Consider the following 23,716-nt stretch of genomic DNA (forward strand, 5'->3'; position numbering starts at 1 on the left):
TCTCCTCATTCACCTCTTCTCCTGTCTGCTCTTCGGTGCCTCCCACTCTCTCACCGAGCAACCCCTCCCTCCCCAGCACGCCACCATCTCCCCTGAGCAAACAGTCCTCCAGAGACAGTCCTCCAGAGCTCTCTCCAACCTGACACCTCTCCCAAGAGCCCACTCCCCAGATGTCCAGGGGGTTTATGAAAGCTGTGGACTCAAGACTAGAGACGCTGTCCCTCAGACCAGCTCTCTCTGGCTCTTCCTGTACAGTAGGGAGGCTGTGCTGCCCTGGCCACTCTCATTTCTCTCTGGCCTCTGCACCTCCCATGCATCCACTCCGCCGTGCCTCTCCACTGCTCCTAATGCCACTCCCAGCTCCAGCAACCCACCCTCCAGTGCGCCTCGACGCCGTGCCCAGTTCAGTCTCCTATGGGTCAGTGCAGGGGAATGCATGATGCAAACTAGGCCCAGGGGCTGTGGAGTCAGGCAGCCATGGTTAAAATCATTCCTAGTTTCCTCATCTGTAGAAAAATTCCGGGATACAAAATACGAGATGAATATACACAAATCCATTATATTTCTAGAAACCAACACCAGGCAGAGTCCACCATGAAGGCAGGTGGCAGTGTCCCAAGGAAAGCCCACTGGCCAGCAAGGCAACACAAGCTCGGACACAGCATGGGCACTGGAGATGGGTCCACGAACCGCGTGCACAGCCCAGGAGGCTGGGACAACTGGTGTCTACATGAAGACTAGGAACAGCCGGCTTCTTATCTCACACCATACACAAAAATCAATTTAGGATACATTAAAGGTGTAAATGCAAAGGGCAAAAGTACAAAATGTGCAGAAGGCATAGGAAGCTATCTTTATGGCCTTGGGATAGGAAATATTTTTTTCTTTTTCTTTTTTTTTTTTGGAGACAGAGTCTCACTCTGTCACCCAGCTGGAGTGCAGTGGTGTGATCTCAGCTCACTGTAGCCTCCGCCTCCTGGGTTCAAGCAGTTCTCCTGTCTCACCCTCCCGAGTAGCTGGGACTACTGGCATGTGCTACCATGTCCAGCTAATTTGTGTGTGTGTGTGTGTGTGTGTGTGTGTATTTTTAGTAGATACAGCGTTTCACTATGTTGGCCAGGCTGGTCTTGAACCCCTGACTTCAGGTGATCCACCCACCTGGGCCTCCCAAAGTGCTGGGATTACAGGCATGAGCCACCATGTCCATCCGAGAAAATTTTCTAAAATAAGACATAATGAGTCATGATCCACAGTTTGGAAGGCATTGTCCCCAAGAACCAAGCACAGTCCCTTCGAAGCTAAAGTATTCAAATCTCAAGTCATCAAATGTTACTGCATGTAGGAGGCCGAGGTGGGAAGATTGCTTGATCCCAGGAGTTCAAGGCCAATCTGGGCAACATAGTGAGATCTCATCTCTATAAAAAATTTTAAAATAAACCAGCCAGGTGCGGGGGTGCATCCCTGTGATCCCAGCTACTAGAGAGGCTGAGATGGGAGACGGCTTGAGTCAAGGAGTTCATGATCACACCACTGCATTCCAGCCTGAAGGACAGAGCAAGACCCTGAATCAAACAAACAAACAAATTTAACCTTTCTCTTAAGAAAAACAAAACCAAACAAAAAAGAACTGTATTCTTCCATTGATACTGAAGGCAGAGGTCACAACGGGAAACACTCCATGCAGCACACTGTTCAAACGCACGCGCAGGCACAGTCCCAGTGAGCGTCCTCTTTCCCACCTGCAGCACAGGTTCAAGTAAGTCCCACTGTTTCCAGTAAACTTTTTTGGAAAATGCTGTTTTCCAGTATAGACAACTAAATCCTAAGCACAAATATATAGGACCTCTGAATATATAAAAATTTAAAAGCAGACAACACTAAATTAATGATTTTACTTCTATGGAGATAAAATCAAATGTTCCTTGACTTGCCATGGGGTTACCTCCCAATAAACCCAGGGTAAAGTGAAAAATCCTAAGTCGAACCATCGTTACATCAGGGACTATCTGTATACACATTTAGTCAAAGTTCTCCATGTCAAACAGTGATCCAGGGACAAGGGTGAGAAATCCACCTAAAATGCAATGTGATGTTTAGGATGAAGCTGAAACACCACAGCGCCTCAGCAATCGAGGTTGCGAACACAACCACACAATCAGCAAAGAAAAGCTTGTTCTATTCTTCATCTACACCACTCACACACAACGCCAAAGGGCTTCTCAACACAGCTCTGCACACCTCAGAACTCTGTAGAATGTTTTCATTCCCAATGATCACCAACAGAGCCAGTTGTAAGCTCAACTCTAACACTACCCACAGTGCAGCTGACCTAGACTGACAGGCAGCCTCCAGAGAAGTAAAGGACTCCAGCTCTATTGCACACACCCACAGCAGGAGGCCTGTGTCTCTCACAGGTGTGGGGGCCGAGCCACAGCCCACTACCTTAACTCCCTGAACTGTGACCTGGCTCTCATGAGGAATCTGACAAAGAATCAGAGACTCAGAGGAAATCACAGCCTTTCAGGACTGAGGTCTAAAACACAGAACCTCCAACCCAGTGCTCACCATCTCACGCAACCATCTCCCTGCCTCCTCCTACTTCTCTAGTCTTCAAGGGGACAATGGCAGTTCACATCAGGAGGCTTCCTCTTAAAGAATTCAGTGTGCTGTGATTAAAAATGAACATTTTATCAATATATTCATGTAAAATGTACATAATCCCTGGGGAGGAGGGATAAATAACAGTGGAACTAGGAAAAGCACACCAGCAGAAAATGTCTAGGGCCAGTGTGGTGGCTCACACCTGTAATCCCTGTAATCCCAGAACTCTGGAAGGCTGAGGTGGGAGGATCACTTGAGGCCAGAAGTTCCAGACCAGCCTGAGCAACATAGTGAAACCTCATCTTTGTAACAATAAAAACAGAATAAAAATATAGCTGCGCATGGTGGTATGCACTTATAGTCCCAGCTACTCAGGAGGCTGAGGTGGGAGAACTGCTTGAGACCAGGAGGTCAACACTGCAGTGAGCTGTGAGCACCAGGCTGTGAGTACCACTGCACTCCAGCCTGGATGACATGGCAAAACCCTGTCTCAAAAGCAGGGGGAGGAGAAGGGAAGAGGGAAAGGAAGAAAGCAAAAGAAAACATCAAGCACAAACTAAGGGCCCCAAAAAATCCAGCTCACAGCAACGTGGGCAGAGCCCTGGAGAAGCCAGAGGACACCCAGGCACTACCCGGCAAGGGGCTACAGAAAGGGGGCCACCTGCCTCCAAGCCTGCCAGGACACAAAATAAATCCATGTGGCATCAACAGGCACATCTGTGGCTCTGTGGCAATGCTTGAGTGTGCACGAAACCTGGTGTGGTTGTGTGTGTCACAGTCAAAACAGAAAGAGAGTGGGCATTGTGGTTTACAAAAAATAAGCTTCCTTGCGGCCAGGCACAGTGGCTCACACCTATAATCCCAGCACTTTGGGAGGCCGACGCGGGTGGATCACGAGGTCAGGAATCAATACCATCCTGGCTAATACAGTGAAACCCTGTCTCTACTAAAAATACAAAAATTAGCCAGGCATGGTGGCGGGCGCCTGTTGTCCCGGCTACTCGGGAGGCTGAGGCAGGAGAATGGCATGAACCCGGGAGGCGGAGCTTGCAGTGAGCCGAGATCGTGCCACTGCACTCCAGCCCGGGGAACAGAGTGAGACTCCGTCTCAAAAAAAAAAAAAAAAAAAAGTTTCCTCGCTATGCATGTGCTAAAAGCCTCTGGAGTAAAGTTCTAAAATATTTACATGAATTTTCATTCTGAAGAGGCTACAGAACTTCTCAACACAGGCTCTCTTACACAGACTCTATTACATAGATGTTTTTAAGATTTTGCACATCCAGTGTCAGAATCTATTCCATCACCCAGCAACAAATGCAGTCAGGAAAAAACCTTCAGAAAAAGAATTATTAAAAAATATGCAAACCTGGCCAGGCGCAGTGGCTCACGCCTGTAATCCCAGCACTTTGGGAGGTCGAGGCAGTCGGATCATGAGGTTAGGAGATCGAGACCATCCTGACTAAGATGGTGAAATCCTGCCTCTACTAAAAATACAAAAAATTACCCGGTCATGGTGGCGGCGCCTGTAGTCCCAGCTACTCGGGAAGCTAAGGCAGGAGAATGGCATGAACCTGGAAGGCGGAGTTTGCAGTGAGCCGAGATCGCACCATTGCACTCCAGTCTGGGCAACAGAGCGAGACTCTGCCTAAAAAAAAAAAAAAAATCCGCAAACCTGATTCTTAAAAAATTAAACATACCCTGCATAACTGAACCATGGCCACAAGCAGGTATCTCTCTGTGATGACAAGGTGACAAGTCAACTACGGCACTCACCAAAAAGGTGACTTCCCCCATCATCCATGCAAAGACCTTTCCCAAAGTCACCAGACCTCAGTTCAAACTCAAATCTGATCTAGAAATTAAAACTCCTTGCACTAAAAAGCAAAATCAAGATTAGCTGTGACTAAGATCCAAGAAATAAACTTTTTAAAAAGTAATGCACATGAATTCATCAGCACAAAGAAGGTCTGTGCACAGTGAGCATATGGCACACAGATGCAGTTCACTGAGGGCCAAGGCAAAGGCCGCAGGGCTCAGAAGGAGGCTCAGCAGAGGGAGGACACCCCGGCTGCCGACGCAGCGTGCACCGGTGCCAGTGCTTTGGCGAACATGCCGGGTCATGTCAACGCTTTCCTCACTAAGGATTTCATTTCCATATTCTACACTCTAACTCTACACTCTCAAAACATAATCAGAAATAATGTTTTGAATATGATGGAGGGACGCAGTAGAGCTTCCCTAGAAAATGCTTTGGAATCTGTCTCAGAAATTACCTGTTTGTAGAGATCAAGACTCTTCCTCCATTTCGGCTTGAACTGGACCCTGAGTAAAGGCAATCCCACAAACACTCCTTTATGCACAGCTTCCCCCACACGCTGTTTGCCTCTGTTTCTCTCTCAATACCTCTAGATTTTAGGTCAAAACAACTCTATGTTTCCACCAGCTGGACGGTATCATTCAGGAATGGTTTTACGCATCGAAGACTCATTTTCAGATGAAGCTGAAACTCCAGGGAGGAGGCCTGCATCCCACAAAGGCCAGGTGCTGACGCGGTTAGTCCTTTCCTCCCCATCACCCACCAGGAATGTTGCTGGACCCCAGACACTCACAGCAAGGTTCTGCTGTTTCCCCTGCTCCCCAGTGGCAGGAAGGTGTGTGCCCCATTCTCACTCCAACCCCATCATGGCCTGGCGAGCTTCCAGTGCTGCTGCCCCTTACAGCACAAGCCAGCCACCACTTCCCACAGGCCCTGACACTATCACTGAACACCTCACCACAGCACCCGGGCTCTGCCTCTTTCATTACAGACATAAGCAAGGATTTTTCCTCTAGCCAGGAAATTTTTCAAATGAAGTATTTCATTTTTTTTCTTCTTATTTTTTTGAGATAGAATCTCGCTCTGTCATCCAGACTGGGCTGCAGTGGTGCAATCCTGGCTCAGTGCGACCTCTGCCTCCCAAGCCCAAGCAATTCTCCTGCCTCAGCCCCCCGAGTAGCTTGGATTACAGGCATGTGTCACCACGCCCAGCTGATTTTTATATTTTCAGTAGAGACTGGGTTTCACCCTTACCTCAAGTGATCTGCACGCCTTAGCCTCCAAAGTGCTGGGATTACAGGTGCAAGCCACCGCACCCGGCCTCGAACGTGAAGCATTTCAAATCGAACTTGTTCACAGTCAAGGCAAGCACAGCATGCTCGTTTTGGCCAGCACACGTACTAAACATTCCAACAACACAGAGAAGATTAGCATAGCCCCTGTGCAATGATGACATGCAAATCTGTGAAGCATTCGGTACTTTAAAAACACACACACAAATTGGGACCTGCACTGCAAGGCATCAGACGCCTTCCAGTCAGTAAGAGACAAGAGATACAAAGGGTGCTCCCATTCCCACAGCAAGCACCACCCTGCACCCCAAGTGTCAGCACCACCCATGGGGAAGGATGCCAGACACACACCCACCAGCTGCCTGCCACGCATGGAAAATTCTTTAGACAATACCCTCCGCACCCAGAAGGCGTGCCACCAGACCTGTTAAGCCTTTTCGACCAGTTTTGGCAAGCAAGACAAACGCAATTCTTAGGAGCAAGAACACCCCTTTTTCACATGTAAAGATACACAAGCTGGATGAATCGAATAGGGGTGAAAAGTGATGACCTATGACCAAGACGCATTAAGAAACAGATCTGTGGCCGGGTGCTCACGCCTGTAATCCCAGCACTTTGGGAGGCCGAGGCGGGCGGATCATGAGGTCAGGAGATCGAGACCATCCTGGCTAACACGGTGAAACCCCGTCTCTACTAAAAATACAAAAAATTAGTCGGGCGTGGTGGTGGGCGCCTGTAGTCCCAGCTACTCGGGAGGCTGAGGCAGGAGAATGGCGTGAACCTGGGAAGTGGAGTTTGTAGTGAGCCGAGGTCACGCTACTGCACTCCAGTCTGGGCGACAGAGCGAGACTCCATCTCAGAAAAAAAAGAAAGAAAGAAAAAAAAAGAAACAGATCTGCACAGGAAGGTGGAGCACGGCCCGCGAGTGCAGAGCAGGCCTGCTGGGAGGGCAGAGGCTTGTCTTGGAGGACAGTGCCAACAAAGCCTGTGCCAACCACAGCTGCCGGGCTGGGCCGGCGTCAACACCGAAGGGGAGGTGTGCGGAGACAAAGCGGCCTGTCAGGCTGGACAGGGAGGCAAAGACTCTGCAGACCAAGAACACAGTTTCCGTAGTATGTTGAAACTCACCAAGGCTGGGACAAAGTTAATGAAAAGTTCAAATCTGAAATAAGTAACAACTCACTTCGGTATTTTACAAAAAAGGTAGTTAAAATTTGTCTGTTCCTGCATAAAATACTAGTAAGACTCAAAACAGGTAGATAATGACATGCAAGTTTTAAAATTACAAGCAGAAGAAACAACACTCTGTATGCCCTTCCAGCTGGAAATGCAGCGAGCAGAAGACTGTCTCCGCGAGATCAAAGCTCCTGCCCAAAGCCCGCGGTAGCAGCGCGTCCTCCCTGAACTATAGCTCTGAACAGGCTGCCACTCACTGCAACTCCTTGCGCATGACAGACTTGCTGGGAAGAGCAAGTGAGTGCTAAACATTTTCTCTGGGCTCCAGAAAGTGCCAATGGTCTACTTTTGCGGGGGACGAGGGGTGTTGGGGAGGGGCGGTTGTGCGGGGTAGGGTTCACCATCGGCGTTACCCTGGAGCTAGTCCAGCCCTGGACTTTGATTTCACCTGAAATCTAATCATCAAACTTTCCCCACTGTTTCTTCTCCAAAAGCAAGAAAAGAAAAGCTATCATGAGCGCCTTCAGGGTCTATCAGCATGCGAGACAATTTTTAGAAATCCTACTCCAGGCGTGGTGGCCGATGCCTGTAATCCCAGCACTTTGGGAAACAGGAAGGAGGATGGCTTGGGCCCATGAGTTCAAGGCCAGGCTGGGTAACATAGCCAGATCCCGTCTCTGTTATAAATAAATAAAATGTAAAACAAAGAGGAATTCTACCAAATAAAGATCAACTACGATGCCACAACCAAGTAACCCTGCAGTGTGAGAAATGCATGAGGGGCTGAAGCTCAGGGAACCACCACCTAAAGAAAGAAGCAGAGACCTCAGAGGACATCACCACAGCAGCAGGCACGCTCCCACCCGGACAGTGGCACACTGCCACCCCCGCAGACCTACCACGCAGACCCATTCAGCATCTGCCCTGCACCACCCACCTGGAGGCTCACCACCAGGTCTGCTGGCCCCTTAGGTGAGGGTGCCCAGGCACTCACCAACTGAACTCCCCATCTCTCCACAGCAGGCCCAGCTCAGAGGAGGCAAATGTTAACGGCTGATTTCTTCCCAGAAAGCTAAGCCCTTATCCATGTGGCTGGTTTACAAAAGTAAAACACGCTGTTTGGATATGGCATTAACCAATGTATTAGTAAGTGAAGGGAAGTGAGCTGTTTTCTTTAACTAATATATATAGGTCCAACCCTAGTTCAACCACTGCTCAGCCGGTTCAAACCACTGGCTGAGCAAATTCAGCCTCTCTGAGGTTCACGTAAACTAAGAGGTCATCTCCTTGGGGCATAAGATGCTGCCCCTGAAGCAACATCACACCTCTCATGGACGTCACTATCATCCTCCACCCCAACCTGCAAACATACCTGGGACCAATGCCCCAGCCCCAACGACCCACAGAGGCTGGGGATGACCTGTCCTCCTCCAAATGCTCAGGCTACTCCAAAGCTGGAAACAAAGACAGCAATCATCACAAGCACAGGGACAATGCCCTACCTGACATCTGAATTCTTACTCTGATACCTCAACATTCCCTTCAATAAAATCAGGAAATAACTATTTAAAAAAAAAAAAAAAAAAAAGTTTTGAGGCTGGGCACTGTGGCTCACGTCTATAGTACCAGCACTTTGGGAGGCCCCTAAGGCGGGCGGATCACCTGAGGTCAGGAATTCGAGACCAGCCTGACCCACAGAGAGAAACCCCATCTCTACTAAAAATACAAAATTAGCCAGGTATGGTGGTGCATGCCTGTAATCCCAGCTACTCGAGAGGCTGAGCCAGGAGAATCACTTGAACCCAAGAGGCAGACATTGTGGTGAGTGGAGATCGTGCCACTGCACTCCGGCCTGGGCAACAAGAGCGAAACTCCGTCTCAAAAAAAAAAGTTTAAAAAAAAAAAAGGACAGATTTGGTTTAAAAAAAAAAAAAAAAAAAGCTTAGTATATGTTCCTGCCTAACAGAATATGATGCTTTGTTTTGTTCTTCAGATGGATCCACACTTAGAACCACTGTCTTTTGAAAAGAAAACCTGTTTAAAAAGGACTTCTAATTGCATTTCATGAAGGCAGTGGGTAGAAAATCCTTCATCAGTCCCTAACTGGGTGTGTTTTCAATGAATGAGCTACTGAGATGCAGAGTGTCGAGAACAAGAAAAAAAGCTTCTAATATGAAAACAGGTGAGGTTCTTCTAAAGCTTCTGTGGTATCTGCATCTAAACGGAGTTTCACACTAAGATGGCCAGGTGCAGTGGCTCACACCCATAATCCCAGCACTTTGGGAGGCCCAGACAGGCAGATTGCTTGAGCCCTGGAGTTCGAGACCAGCCTGGGCAACATGGCAAAAACTCATCTCTACAAAAAAATACAACAATCATCCGGGTGAGGTGGCACGCATCTGTACTCCCAGCTAACAGGGAGGCTAAGGAGGAAAGATCATTTGAGCTCAGCAGGCAGAGCTGTGATCATGCGACTGCACTCCACGCCTGGGTGACAGAGCGAGACCTTGTCTCAAAAAAACACAAAAACAAAAATAAAAAACAACCCCACAGACTCAATTTTGGATGCCAGGCCATCGAGGGCTGTGAGGTAAAGCCCTGAGATCCTTGTGGCAGGACCCTGGGCACACAATAACAGTGGCACTGGCCACAGCCACGACCAGCAAGCAGCTCCCTGACCAGTGAGCACCCAGCGGCCCTTCTCACACACAGCCTCCCACTCACCTCGAGCATCCGCTTCTCTCCTCCTCCACTCTGCACCACGTACCTCACGGGCCAGGGCCTGCTTAAAGCCTGAATGAAGCAAAGCTTGGAAAGGACCCATCACAACCTGCCACCCACCGAATGCCTGCCACCCTCCCCACCCTACAAAGACACTACATGAGAGCCACCGAGCACGTGCCTGCGTGACCCCCACACAAAGGGCACACTCATCGTTCCAACCACAAAGCTCATCGTCCAACACCAGTGGCCTCCTCATCTCCAGTGCATATTTGCAATCCGCCACTGCCGAAAGCTTAATCACTACTGCTGCCCTGTCTCCTACTACCCACTTCCTTGCCCTCATTAAACTCCTAAAGACAGTGGTCCCTAGATGCCTCCCTGTCTTCCCTATCCAGCGCCTTATCACAAACACCCCAACACCCTTGTCTCTGCATCAGATATTGCTGAACCTCAACAAGGGGGCCTGAGGTGCCAAAGAAACATCACATAGCATGATCTAGACTGTGGTAACCACAAAGCTGACACCCAAGTCAGAGGGTCCTCATGATCCCCATCCATGCAGCCACATCCCTGCTGTGGTCCACAATCCTACGAGTAAGAGAGTCCTCGTGATCCCCGTCCGTGCAGCCACATCCCTGCTGTGGTCCACAATCCTACGAGTAAGAGAGTCCTCGTGATCCCCGTCCGTGCAGCCACATCCCTGCTGTGGTCCACAATCCTACGAGTAAGAGAGTCCTCGTGATCCCCGTCCGTGCAGCCACATCCCTGCTGTGGTCCACAATCCTACGAGTAAGAGAGTCCTCGTGATCCCCATCCATGCAGCCACATCCCTGCTGTGGTCCACAATCCTACGAGTAAGAGAGTCCTCGTGATCCCCGTCCGTGCAGCCACATCCCTGCTGTGGTCCACAATCCTACGAGTAAGAGAGTCCTCGTGATTCCCGTCCGTGCACCCACATCCCTGCTGTGGTCCACAATCCTACGACAATGCTCCACACTTGGCCTAGTGCTTTAAGTGTCCACACTCTACCTGTTCTCACTCCTCCTAAACAGCCACCTTTGGCCCTAAGAACACTGCATCCAGGCATGCAGGCCCTCAGCTTCCACAATTGCCAACTCAATACCTGCACCTTTTCTCTGGAGGAACCAGGATTCTTTCCGCCCGTGGCCAATCCTTCCAAAAATCCCATCCTTTCCTGTCTACCATGGGAGCCTTGCCACTCATCTCTACTAAGCTTTACTTTCCACAACATTTGCTACAAAATAACTTCTGTATTTTTTAAACACAGAATATCCTAATAGAGGCTGGATGCTGTGACTCATGCCTCTAATTCCAACACTTAGGGAGACCCAGGCAGGCGGATCACCTGAGGTCAGGAGTTCAAGACCAGCCTAGACAACATGGCAAAACCCCGTCTCTACTAAAAATACAAAAATTAGCCAGGCATGGTGGCAAGCAACTGTAGTCTCAGCTACTGGGGAGGCTGAGGCAGGAGAATTGCTTGAACCTGGGAGTTGGAGGTTGCAGTGAGCCGAGATCATGCCATTGCACGCCAGCCTAGACGACAGAGCAAGACTCCATCTCAAAAAAAAAAAAAAAAAAAATCCTAATACATACCAACTAACACATACTACAAAAATTCCTCTGGAATTCACCTTCAGTTCCTTTCTATAATCCTCAGGGCCCCACAGATCTTTGTGCACCCCACCCTCCCTCCAACGGGTCCCAGCCACACTGCCTCCATCCTGGCCACACCAACCAGCATTTGATTCTTTCCAGAACCAACCACTCTTCTGTGCATCTGGTCAACTCCTACCTCATCCTGCAGAACCCAAGTCAAGAGCCCTTTCCTCGGAAGGCAGGAGGAAGGCCACCGGGCTAAGGTGTCACATGTTCCTAGGGCCGCCACTATGCACTTACATGGCATTTCCCCCCAATGTATCAAGTCATCTATCCGATGATTCCATCCGTTTTGCTGCTTTAAAAAAAAAAAAAGCTGCCTGTGGTCCCAGCTACTTGGGAGGCTGAGGCAGGAGAATGACTTGAACCCAGGAGACGGAGCTTGCAGTGAGCCGAAATGGCACCACTGCACTCCAGCCTGGGCAACAGAGCGAGACTCCGTCTCAAAAAAACAAACAAAACTACCAAACGCTGCCTCGCCCTCCAGACAGCTGCCTCCTGCGTGAGCCTCTGCTTTGCTTGTCTGAGGGCAGGTGTGGAGTGCGTGGAGCAGGACAGGCACTCCTCAGCTCGCAGGTGAGCAGAGCCACATCTGTTCATCACCCCTCCTTGGTCCATGGAGTGCTTAGTTACTGCTCGGTAAGAAATGATGAATTGGAGTCATCTGACCAGTGGTGACCTCGCACCTCACTGACATACTGACATGAGCCAGCCTTCTGCTCTGCGGCTACTGCTTGCTTTCTGCACACAAAAGAACTTTCCATTTCTAAGGCTGAATCTAAAGACATTCTAACATCAACTACACTTAACATTTTTAGTATCATATATAGTAACAACATATATAACTCAAGTGAGTTGATGACAGTCTGAACAGCAATGACTAGGTCCACCCACTTGCAAGAAATTACGACATTACAAATACCGTCTATCTTGAGCTCAGTAGTTCGAGACCAGCCTAGGCAACGTGGCCAGACCCCATCGTTACAAAAAATTTAAAAATTAGCCAGGTGTGGTGGTGCCTACCTGAAGCCCCAGCTACTCAGAAGGCTGAGGCACAAGGATCGCTTGAGCCCAGGAGCTGGAGACTGCAGTGAGCAGTGACTGTACCATTGCACTCCGGCCTGGGCAACAGAGTGAGATTCTGTCTCAAAAAAAAAAAAAAAAGTTGCCTGTCCACAGACATCCTCACTTCAGAACTGTAAAAAAAAACTGTGCACCTTGGAATCAATGAAAAAGATCATAATAACTGTTTTATAGAAATGGTTTTCTCATATCAGGCAAAGAGTTCCTCGAGTTCCTCAAGGCTTGAGTACCTCATTTGTTTCTCTACCCCAGTATCCTAGGCTAGGGCCTTGGCATGCAGTAACTGTTCAACAGATATTTGTTACAAAAATAAAACAAACCATACTCTCAAGGGGTAAACAGTGCCTTCAAGCTGATTCAGACCAGAAGCTCTCCCACATTTCTGAGTATAATCCATGATTAAAAACAAAACCTGGGCCAGACACGGTGGCTCACGTCTGTAATCCTACAACTTTGGGAGGCCAAGGCGGGCAGATCACGAGGTCAGGAGATCAAGATCATCCTGGCTAACAAGGTTAAACCCTATCTCTACTAAAAAAAAAAATACAAAAAATTAGCCGGGCGTGGTGGTGGGCGCCTGTAGTCCCAGCTACTCAGGAGGCTGAGGCAGGAGAATGGCATGAACTGGGAGGCGGACCTTGCAGTGAGCCGAGATCGCACCACTGCACCTCCAGCCTGAGCGGCAGAGCGAGACTCCGTCTCAAAAAAAAAAAAAACCCATGCCTTGGCCAAGGCCATGCCACACCCAAGCAAAATGAAACTTTACAGAAATAATATTACCTTATACTACATGGACACACTGGTTTTTCTTTTCTTACAGACAGGGTCTTGCTCTGTCATCCAGGCTGGAGTGTAGTGGCATGATCATAGCTCACTGCAGCCTCAACTTCCTGGGCTCAGTGATCCTCCTGCCTCAGCCTCCCGAGTAACTGGGACTACAGGCCCGCACCACCATGGTCAGCTAGTTTTTCTAAATTTTTCGGAGAGATGGGCATTTCACTATGTTGCCCGGGCTGGCCTAGATAGAACTCCTGGGCTCAAGCCTCCTGCCTCGGCCTCTCAAAGTGCTGGAATTACATGCATGAGCTACCTCACCCTGCCTGATGTTCTCTATTCTATTCCCTTAGGTTTCAAAAAAAACAAAAAAACAAAAAACCAAAAAAAAAAAAACCTGGCAAGATCCATTCTGCTGTTGTCCCTCTGCCCCACCCAGAAGTTCCTCCAGCCAATGTTTGCTAGACTCACTCGTTTAAGTACCATATTCCCCAGTTTTTGCCATCCTCATGTGTTCATTACGTGTACCAGCATTTATCTAATATTTTCCTAAAATACAGTAACTTTCTTTCTCTCTCTTTTTTTTTTTAATGGAGACAAAGTCTTGCTCTGTCACCCAGGCTGGAGTGCACTGGCACAATCTCAGCTCACTGCAACCACCACCTCCCAGGTTCAAGCAGTTCTCCTGTCTCAGCCTCCCAAGCAGCTGGGACTACAGGCGCCCGCCACCACGCCTGGCTCATGTTTGTATTTTTAGTAGAGATGGGGTTTCACCATATTGGTCAGGCTGATCTCCAACTCCTGACCTCAGATGATCCCGCCCACCTTGGCCTCCCAAAGTGCTGGGATTACAGGCGTGAGCCACGGCGCCTGGCTAAGGAGCTCTCTTCTAGCCTGCACTTGCCTTGCTCTAGTCCTTCCCAAGCTCTTCTAACAGGGACCTGTCCAATCCATCTCCACAGGAACGCAGCCAGTTCCTCCCTAAGGCCCCAACACGGGGCAGGGTGCATACCTGCTGAGGAAGTCCTTGGAGAGTTGGGCCATCTATTCTCTGACTGAGCCTGGGGCTCACTGAAGCAGGGATGACTTTGTCACATGCACCCTTGCTGACAGTGGGTACCCTGCCGACAGTGGATACCCTGCCGACAGTGGGTACCTTGCAGACAGTGGGTACCTTGCCGACAGTGGGCACAGGAATTCAATAAGCCAGACAGGTGATAATTTTAGTTAGGGAGAATATATGTGCAAATTATTCCCATATCATATACAAAGAAAAAGTCTCAACTGTAAAACGAGCAAAAACAGTCCAATGATGAAACCTTTTCTTGAAAATCTGAATTGAAAGGACAAGTTATATTACTGCTCAAGAAAAACTTCTCCCTGATCTGTTAGAATTCACACCATGAGTTCCAAATCACACCAAAGTACTCAAAGCCTTGGCCAAAGCAAACCTACTACAGCATCTCAACACAAATCTCCATTTTCTTTTTTCTTAAATTAGCCTTACTACTGTTATTATTAAAACTCTCAAACCAAAAGTTGAAACTAAAAATTGAAGTATTTTATAAATGACATAAGCACAATAATACCTTCCAAATAATCTTCAAATATGCCGAATTAAAAGTAGGCATTTAATTGCACAAATTTAATGAATTTAACATTTAAAAGTAAAGTTAAACTACTTCTGAGTCCTTACAGTACCCTAAAATCATTCTCAAAGTCCAAGACGAGACTGTGCTGGACTCACAGTCCTAGAAAAAACGTTCACCAGCACCGCCCCACCCACCAGAGCACACGTGAGTCCCAGCGTGCGGCAGGGCCGGAGCGCTCTTTCCATCCCCACCCACCTCTGGCTCACTCTGAGTACAAGCAAAACTCCACACCCCAGACCTAACACGCCATCTGTCCATGTTTGACTTGCCCATATCACCATCTTATTTAGTTCTTGGTAGCAGCTATCAACCATCACAAAGCAGCTTCTTTTATTCTTTGCTACTTCAAATCACAAATGAAAAAGAAAATGCAAGAATAGAAACACAGAGACGGGCCAGGTGTGGTGGCTCACACCTGTAATCCCAGCATGTTGGGAGGCTGATGCTGGAGGACTGCTTGAGCCCAGGAATTTAAGACCTGCCAAACCAACACGGTGAAACCCAGTCTCTACAAAAACAAAAACAAAAAAATTTGCAGGCATGAGGAACGGTGGTGCACGCCTGTAGTCCCAGCTACTTGGAGGCTGAGGTGGGAGGATCACTCGAGCTGGGGAGGTCGAGGCTACAGTGAGCCATGATCCCACCACTGTATCCCATCCTGAGTGACAGAATGAGACCCTGTCTCAGAAAAAAAGAAACACAGACATGGAGAGAGAAGACAGCTATAATGGGGCAAATTTAAACAAGGATCTTTGAAAATGCGTGTGTGTTTTTTTTTTAAATTATACCCACACACACACCTTCCACATTCTTCTATAATTAGAAAGGGAGTGTGCAGGCCAGGCTTGGTGGCTCACGCCTATAATCCGAGTACTTTGGGAGACCAAGGCAGGCAGATCACCTGAGGTCGAGAGTTCGAGACCAGCCTGACCAACATGAAGAAACCCCATCTCTAATAAAAATACAAATTTACCCAGGTGTGGTGACGCATGCCTGTAATCCCAGCTACTCAGGAGGCTGAGGCAGGAGAATCACTTGAACCTGGAAGGTGGAGGTTGTAGTGAGCCGAGATCGCGTCATTGCACTCCAGTCTGGGCAACAAGATCCAAACTCCATCTCAAAAAAAAGAAAAGAAGTGTGCATACCAACCTGGTGAGCTAGGTAAGGTGCTCACATCTTGGCAACAGAAAGCAGGCGACATGATCAAAGTCACAGACAGGCAGAGCCACACTAAAGAATGAAGTACTGGCTACAAGTCCCAGCTCCTCCCGCTTCACTGAGCAGCCCGAGAGAGACTTGCCTCAGCACTGGGGAGCCCTGCCTGAGCATTGGGGAGCCCTGCCTAAGCAAGGGGAGCCCCGCCTGAGCATTGGGGAGCCCTGCCTGAGCATTGGGGAGCCCTGCCTAAGCAAGGGGAGCCCCGCCTAAGCATTGGGGAGCCCCGCCTGAGCATTGGGGAGCCCTGCCTGAGCACTGGGGAGCCCTGCCTGAGAACCAGGGAGCCCTGCCTGAGCATTGGGGAGCCCTGCCTGAGAACCGGGGAGCCCTGCCTGAGAACTGGGGAGCCCTGCCTGAGAACGGGGAGCCCTGCCTGAGCATTGGGGAGCCCTGCCTGAGCATTGGGGAGCCCTGCCTCAGAACGGGAAGCCTTGCCTGAGCATTGGGGAGCCCTGCCTGAGCACTGGGGAGCCCTGCCTGAGCACTGGGGAGCCCTGCCTGAGAACGGGAAGCCTTGCCTGAGAACCGGGGAGCCCTGCCTGAGCATTGGGGAGCCCTGCCTGAGAACCGGGGAGCCCTGCCTGAGCATTGGGGAGCCCTGCCTGAGAACCGGGGAGCCCTGCCTGAGCATTGGGGAGCCCTGCCTAAGCACCGGGGAGTGCTTTATCTCACAACAGGAAAAGGCATTCTTTCCCCTCAGTTTCTCAAGAGACCCAGTGACTTCAGGATCTGCAAACAATTGTGTTACTGAATGTGTCACACTCCCCTCCATGCTGCAGGAAAGAACCTGAGTGATGAGAGTGCGTGATTCTGACTCTGACCCGGACTTCCTCTTAACCTCCACACCCAAATCAAGACCTGAGCGTGGAGCTGGCTCAGACCGGGGAGCCGACTGCTACCTGAAGATAGTCATCAATTCTTTCTACTCCCTTAAAATTCAAGTACCTGAGACATTCACTCCCATTTTGTAAAAAAGCAAACAAAAACATAAGACTCAGGGACAGAATGCAAGAATACAACTAAGTATACCTGGCTGGAAGAACAGCTTTTACCGTGACACCCACCCTAATGGGCCCTAAGGACAAAACTTGTGCCTCACCTCCGATGGTGTACAAGTAGTTAGGACTTTCCTGTGACCCTGAACAAATAGCTGCAAGTGTAAAGTTCGTTTTAACTCCTAGACCCGCTCTGTTTTAGTACTGATTGCAGACAAGGGCTGACAATCCCACTAAGCTCTAAGCCTTTCTTGTGATTATCATTCCCAAACTCTCTTTCGCTATGCATACATTCCTAAACTCCTCTTTTCTCCAAATTCTCAAAACATTCCATTTTACAGAGACTCACTATGGTCTCACTATGGTGCCCAGACTGGTCTCTAACTCCTGGCCTCAAGCAATCCTCCTACCCCAGCCTCCAAAAGTGGCGGGATTACAGGCATGAGGCACCACGCCCAGCGTGTCAAGATATTCTAAATTCTCTTTTGCTCAATTTAATGTCACACAGAAACTAAATGTGCCGTCCATCAGCCACAAAAATGACTAATGAAAATGTAAATGACCATGTGGCCCCATCCTGCTTTCCATTGGGGAATGGGAAGACCAGCTGGCTCATCACCCAGATAAGAGTTATGGCCTGGATAGAGGTGTCGGGGTGAGCCAAGCACTTCTTCTGTAAAGTCTTAGTTTTACTGGAACACAGCCATACACAGGCGTACTCATGCTTCAGTGGCCAAGTTAAGTAGTTTCAACAGAGAGACCTATGGCTGGCAAAGTTCTTGACCACTTGGTCCTCTGTAGAAAAAGTTTGCCAACGCCTAGCCTACGTCAGAACCCAAACTACACCTCTGCAGACCAGCCTAACGAGCGGGTCAAGTGCTGATAGTCTGAAGGGCATTTCAGGTTTTTGTTTTAAAAGTTAATTATCTGTAAAGGCGAATCAATAGAGACAGATAGTAGATTAGTGGTTGCCTGGGGTGTGAACAGATTAACTGTAAATTGACAGGAGGGATCTTACTGAAGTGACAACATTTTTCTAAAATTGTATTACGGTGATGGTTTCACAAATAACTTTTTTTTTGAGACGAAGTCTCACTCTGTCGCCCAGGGAGAAGTGCAGTTGTGTGATAGCTCACTGCAGACTCCGCCTCCCAAGTTTTCAAGCAATCCTCACACGCCAGTCTCCCAAGTAGCTAAGATTACTAAAGGCACACGCCATCAAGCCTGGTTAACTTTTGTATTTTTAGTAAAGACAGAGTTTCGCAACGTTGGCCAGGCTGGTCTCAAACTCCTGACCTCAGGTGATCTGCACACCTCAGCCTCCCAAAGCGCTGGGAGGGCCACTGCACCCGGCCCATCTCACAAATCACTTTTAGTAAGCAAACTTAACTAAACTTAACTAAAAGTCACTGAACTGCATACTTAAAATGCATCAATTTGTGATGGAAAAAGTATTTCAATGAATCTTAAAAACTGGAAAGAAAAGTCAACTATCTGTATAATTGTACTTTTGTAAATCTAAGACCTAAAGTTTAGTGCGCAATCCGCAAAAAAATCCTAAAAAATCTTTAAAACATGTCCAGACGTTCAAAATTTAACCTCTGGTATCAAATAGCTCATTTGCGCTGGGCGTGGTAGCTCACACCTATAATCCCAGCACTTTGGGAGGCCGAGGCAGGTGGATCACCTGACGTTAGGAGTTCAAGACCAGCCTGGCCAACATGGTGAAACCCTATCTCTACTAAAATAAAAAATTAGCCAGGCGTGGCGGCGTGTACCTATAATCCCAGCTACTCGGGAGGCTGAGGCAGAAGAATCGCTTGAACCTGGGACGCAGAGGTTGCAGTGAGCCAAGATCACACCACTGCACTCCAGCCTGGGCAACAGAGCGAGACTCTGTATCAAAAAAAAAAAAAAAAAAAAAAAAAACTCATTTGCAAGTTAGAGACAGGAATTACAGCAGAGTACACCCATTACCCCGCATCCCAGGAGCCACAAGCCGAGAGGGCAAGGTAGGGAGGACCAACCACACCTGGTGTCCTGCCACCAATGGCTCCAGGAACCCAAAATTCTCTCCCACACCCTGGGTATGATTAAAACCAGCAACACAAAGCTTTCTGTTAGAAACCACAGAGGGTGAGGACACAGCCGTTTACTTTTTTTTAATCAAGAAAGCTAATCTCAGCACTTTGGGAGGCTGAGGCGGGTGGATCACCTGAGGTCAGGAGTTTGAGACCAGCCTGGCCAACATGGTGAAACCTCATCTCTACTAAAAATACAAAAATTAGCCAGGTGTGGTGGCAGGAGCCTGTAATCTCAGCTCAGGAGGCTGAGGCAGGAGGCAGGAAAATCTCCAGAACCCGGGAGGTGGAGGTTGCAGTGAGCCGAGATCGCGCCACTGCACTCCAGCCTAGGCAACAGAAAGAGAGGATATCTCAAAAAATAAATAAATAAAATTTAAAAAAGAATACTTTGATGGTATCTTTGAAAATTAAGAGGTCCTATTCCCCTCACTACTTTTAGGTTCTTGTTTTCACATGGTCTTCTCGAAAGAAACTGCACACACCCGCTTTTCCACACAACCACACATGCGCGGAGAAACAGGTATCACCTTTCATTTTATTTTCTAAATAGAGACAGGGTCTCCTTATGTTGAGACCCAGGCTGGTCTCAAACTCCTGGGCTCAAACAATCCTCCCGCCTCAGCCTCCCAAAGTGCTGGGATTACAGATGTGAGCCACCACGCCCGGCTGGCTACACATAACATCTTAAGCACATTTCTTTTTCGTTTTTTGTTTGTTTTAATAATAGCATTTAACAAGACAAATATCTTGGCTCCTTTTTGTTTTTATTGCCCTGCCCTTCAGGGATTAAGTGCATTTCTTAGATACTCTCAAAAACTATTTCTCTGCCATTAAATTTTGTTTCAGCTTGCTTACATCAATGTTTCAAAACCCAGAAATAAGAAAACTATTGCTCGAGGTAAATAACCACGTTTATACCAACTTCCAACTCAAAATGGAAGAGGAATCCCTTAGAGAACACCTATTTCCTTATGAACGTTTCCTCAAAAATTCTAATAGGAATTTCAACTAAGTTAAAGTACTAATGTAAGTGGCACAAGACAGAATTCTCTCCCTTCCCAGACACTATTACAAGCCAAACCACCTTTCACAGGAACATGTCCTGCCTGCCAAGGTGTCCCCCAGGACAAAGCTGCTTGCCAGCTGACCATCACTTGTATTGCGTACTTCCAAAAGTGTGGCTAACAGAAAGGAGGCAAGAGAGATGTTATTTAAATAAAAGCACAAAACATCTTCTCAAGAACGAGAACATACATGGGAAAAAACAAGCATAGCACACTCAGGACAACGTGATGTGCTGAAGACACAGTGACAAACAAAGAGACCGTATGCCATTGACCTGTCCAAGGAGAACAGGAAGTATTACAAAACATGACTGGAGATAGAACTTGTGATTCTGAGGCAGGACTCTGGAGCCAGCCCGCCCAGGGTCCACCGCTGGCGTCCACTTCCAACTTGTGTGGCCCTGGGCAAGCGGCCCAACTTCTCTGCGCCTCAACTGACTTCTCTCTGCCGCAAGGGGCAGAGGAGCACCCACATCTCAGGAGTCCCCAGGACTGTCCGAGTGGATCTCCACGGAGCACACAGAAGAGCACCCAGCAGGTAGTGCGTGTTTCACAACCACCTTCCACAATGCAGACGGCACGCACGCTCAACTCATCACAGGGCAGTGCTTCACAACACCCCCTGGCACACCACAGCCAACGCAACCACAGCCATGCCACAAGCAAGAGAGCCTGAAGAGCTGCTCTCAGTCACTGCCCAGCAAGTGTGGGCGGCTGTAGCTTACAGACCAAGGGCCACAGACCACAACTTCTGCAGGCTTGCCTGGGACACACGGGCAGATAAGGAGAGCACCTGAGGCCTGCGCTGAGTCCCACAGCAAGGATCTGACCCACATGGGCACAGAAGGCTTCTATTGCAGGTTGCAGATCTTACATCTTTAACCTAGTGGGTAAAAACACCCGAAGAAAAGGCAAGTTTCTAAAACAATCATACTACACTCAGATAAGCAATTAATTTTTAATAAGCACTGCTCATAAAATAATGCCAATTTTCTCCTTCACAAATTATAAATCTGTCTTAAATCAAGCCATGATGAAAGCGGCTCTAGGTGAGACTCTCAGCGGCTACCACTGCTCTGGTTCCTCAAGCTGCTTCCCCAGGTGCTGTTAGGGTTCCTCATGCTATCTCCCCTTAAGTGCTGTAGCAGCAGTGCAGAGCCAACAAAGATGTATAACCTACTCAGTAAGAAAAACCACAAAGGAGTTACACGTGCCACATCATGGACAAACCTCAAAACACACCAGGTGGGGATGTAACTGAAAATAGCACAAACAAGAACTCCAAAACTCATTCCTTCCAACAGTGCAATGAGTAACCTGGCAAAAACTGTCAGAATCAACATCTTCAGAACTGTGGAATTTAATCAAAAACTTCTAACAAGCAGAGAACGCCTAATGAAAAAGCTGCTCAATTCGGGCAGGAGAGAGCTGTGGTGATGAACTTACCTGCTCACACACCCCATCCTTGGAGACAGCAGCCCCATTGCTGGTACAAAAGAGAGTGCTGCAGATTCGATTCTCACAGAATTGGGGCTGTGCGTTTTGACCTATCTGGTAGGCAGGTAAAATGGTGTAGCTGTTGCTGAAATACTCTGGCAATTCCTCAAAAAGCAACCACAGAACTAAGATATGACACGGCAATTCCACTCCGAGGTGTACACCCAAAAAGTATTCAAATGAAAACCTGTGCACACATGCTCACAGCATTATTCAAAACAGTCAAAAAGGTAGAAACAGGTTGGGCGTGGTGGCTCACACCTCTAATCCCAGCACTTTGAGAGGCTGATGCTAGCCAATCACCTGAGGTCAGGAGTTCAAGACCACCCTGGCTAACATGCTGAAATCCCGTCTCAACTAAAAAATAGAAAAATAGAAAAATTAGCCTGGTGTGGTGGTAGGCACCTATAATCCCAGCCACCCAGGAGGCTGAGGCAGGAGAATCACTTGAACCCAGGAGGCAGATGTTGCAGTGAACCAAGATTGCACCACTACACTCCAGACTGGGCAACAGAGCAAGACTCGGTCTCAAAAAAAAAAAAAAAAAAAAAAAAAAAAGGTGGAAACGGGGCCCAGGTAAGGTGGCTCACACCTGTAATCCCAGTACTTTGGGAGGGCAAGGCAGGTGGATCACCTGAGGTCGGGAGTTCGAGACCAGCCTGATCAACAAGGAGAAACCCTGTCTCTACCAAAAATACAAAATTAGCCGAGCGTGGTGGTGCACTCCTGTAATGCCAGCTACTCAGGAGGCCGAGGCAGGAGAATCACTTAAACCTGGGAGGCAGAGGTTGCAGCGAGCCGAGATTGCGCCACTCCAACCTGGATGACAGACCAAGACTCCACCTCAAAAAAAATACAGTGGAAACAAGCCAAGCGTCAATCAAGACATGAATGGGTAAACATAATGCCTCCACCCAGACAACGCAGCATTATTCACAAGTAAACAGGAATAAAATTCCAAGACATACAACATAGATGGACTCCAAAGACATGTTACGTGAAAGAAGCCGACACTAAAGGCCACATATTACATGAAATCACTCCTAGGAAGTCTCCAGGATAGACAGATCCACGGTGACAGAGTCAACAAGTGGCTGTAAGAGCTGGGGAGAAGTGGAGCACTTCCTTCTGGGGAAACGGAAATATCCTGGAATAGAGATAATGGTGCTAGTTGCACAAAGTTGTAAATGTGCTAAAGGCCAGGGAATTGTACACATTCAAGTGGTCAGAGTGGTAGGATGTTCGTGATGTGAATCCTACCTCTAGAAAATTAGAGTAGTATGTCAGACTCAAAAGATTACAAACTCCAGGCCAGGCACAGTGGCTCACGCCTGTAATCCCAGCACTTTGGGAGGATGGGGTGGGCGGATCACAAGGTCAGGAGTTCAAGACCAGCCTGGTCAATATGGTAAAACCCTGTCTCTACTAAAAATACAAAAATTAACCAGGCGTGGTGGCAGGCACCTGTAGTCCCAGCTACTTGGGAGGCTAGGACAGAAGAATCACTTGAACTCAGGAGGCAGAGGCTGCAGTGAGCTGAGATCACGCCACTGCACTCCAGCCTGGGTGACAGAGCAAGGCTCCATCTCAAAAAAAAAAAGACTACAAACTCCATTAATATGAAATTCTAAAATGAGCAAAACTAATCCATAATAACAGAAAGTGGGCTAGCAGTGCTTGGGGCCGTAGAAGGTTCTGGTTACAAACGGGCATTCTGCAGTAATGGAAACGTCTATGTCAATCTGGTGCTTAAGACGTGGGGTAAGAAAACTACCAAACTCATCCTACAGTACCTTCTCGAACGGGTGCTTTTATTACACAAAGTATACCGGTATAAACATCACTGAAGAAATCCAGGGACATGTGAAACGCACAAGTGTGGAGCTGAATGGACCCACGCGAACCAATACACAATCGTCAGATTCAGACCAAGCACCTGGCTGAGACTGCACCTCGCAACGAGTTGCTCCCAAAGAAAGATATCCTGGCCAGAGCCCTGGAGACCCTGCTCCTGGGAACTGGAGACGGCAGCCATCCGCCTGCAGCTCTGTTCTCAGACA

General features: G+C 48.3%; 1 protein-coding gene and 1 non-coding gene across 4 annotated transcripts in view; both read left to right on the plus strand.

The window, feature by feature from the left end:
- RPL13 (ribosomal protein L13) overlaps positions 1-23,716 on the plus strand; it is a 192,983-nt gene that overhangs the window by 43,347 nt on the left and 125,920 nt on the right. The gene's annotated exons all lie outside the window — the stretch shown is intronic.
- Positions 5,795-5,901, plus strand: LOC126945192 (U6 spliceosomal RNA). The gene has a single exon (XR_007722356.1). It is a non-coding gene; the product is annotated as a U6 spliceosomal RNA (small nuclear RNA).

This window comes from Macaca thibetana, chromosome 20, assembly GCF_024542745.1.
Source record: "Macaca thibetana thibetana isolate TM-01 chromosome 20, ASM2454274v1, whole genome shotgun sequence".
Lineage (NCBI taxonomy): Eukaryota > Metazoa > Chordata > Mammalia > Primates > Cercopithecidae > Macaca > Macaca thibetana.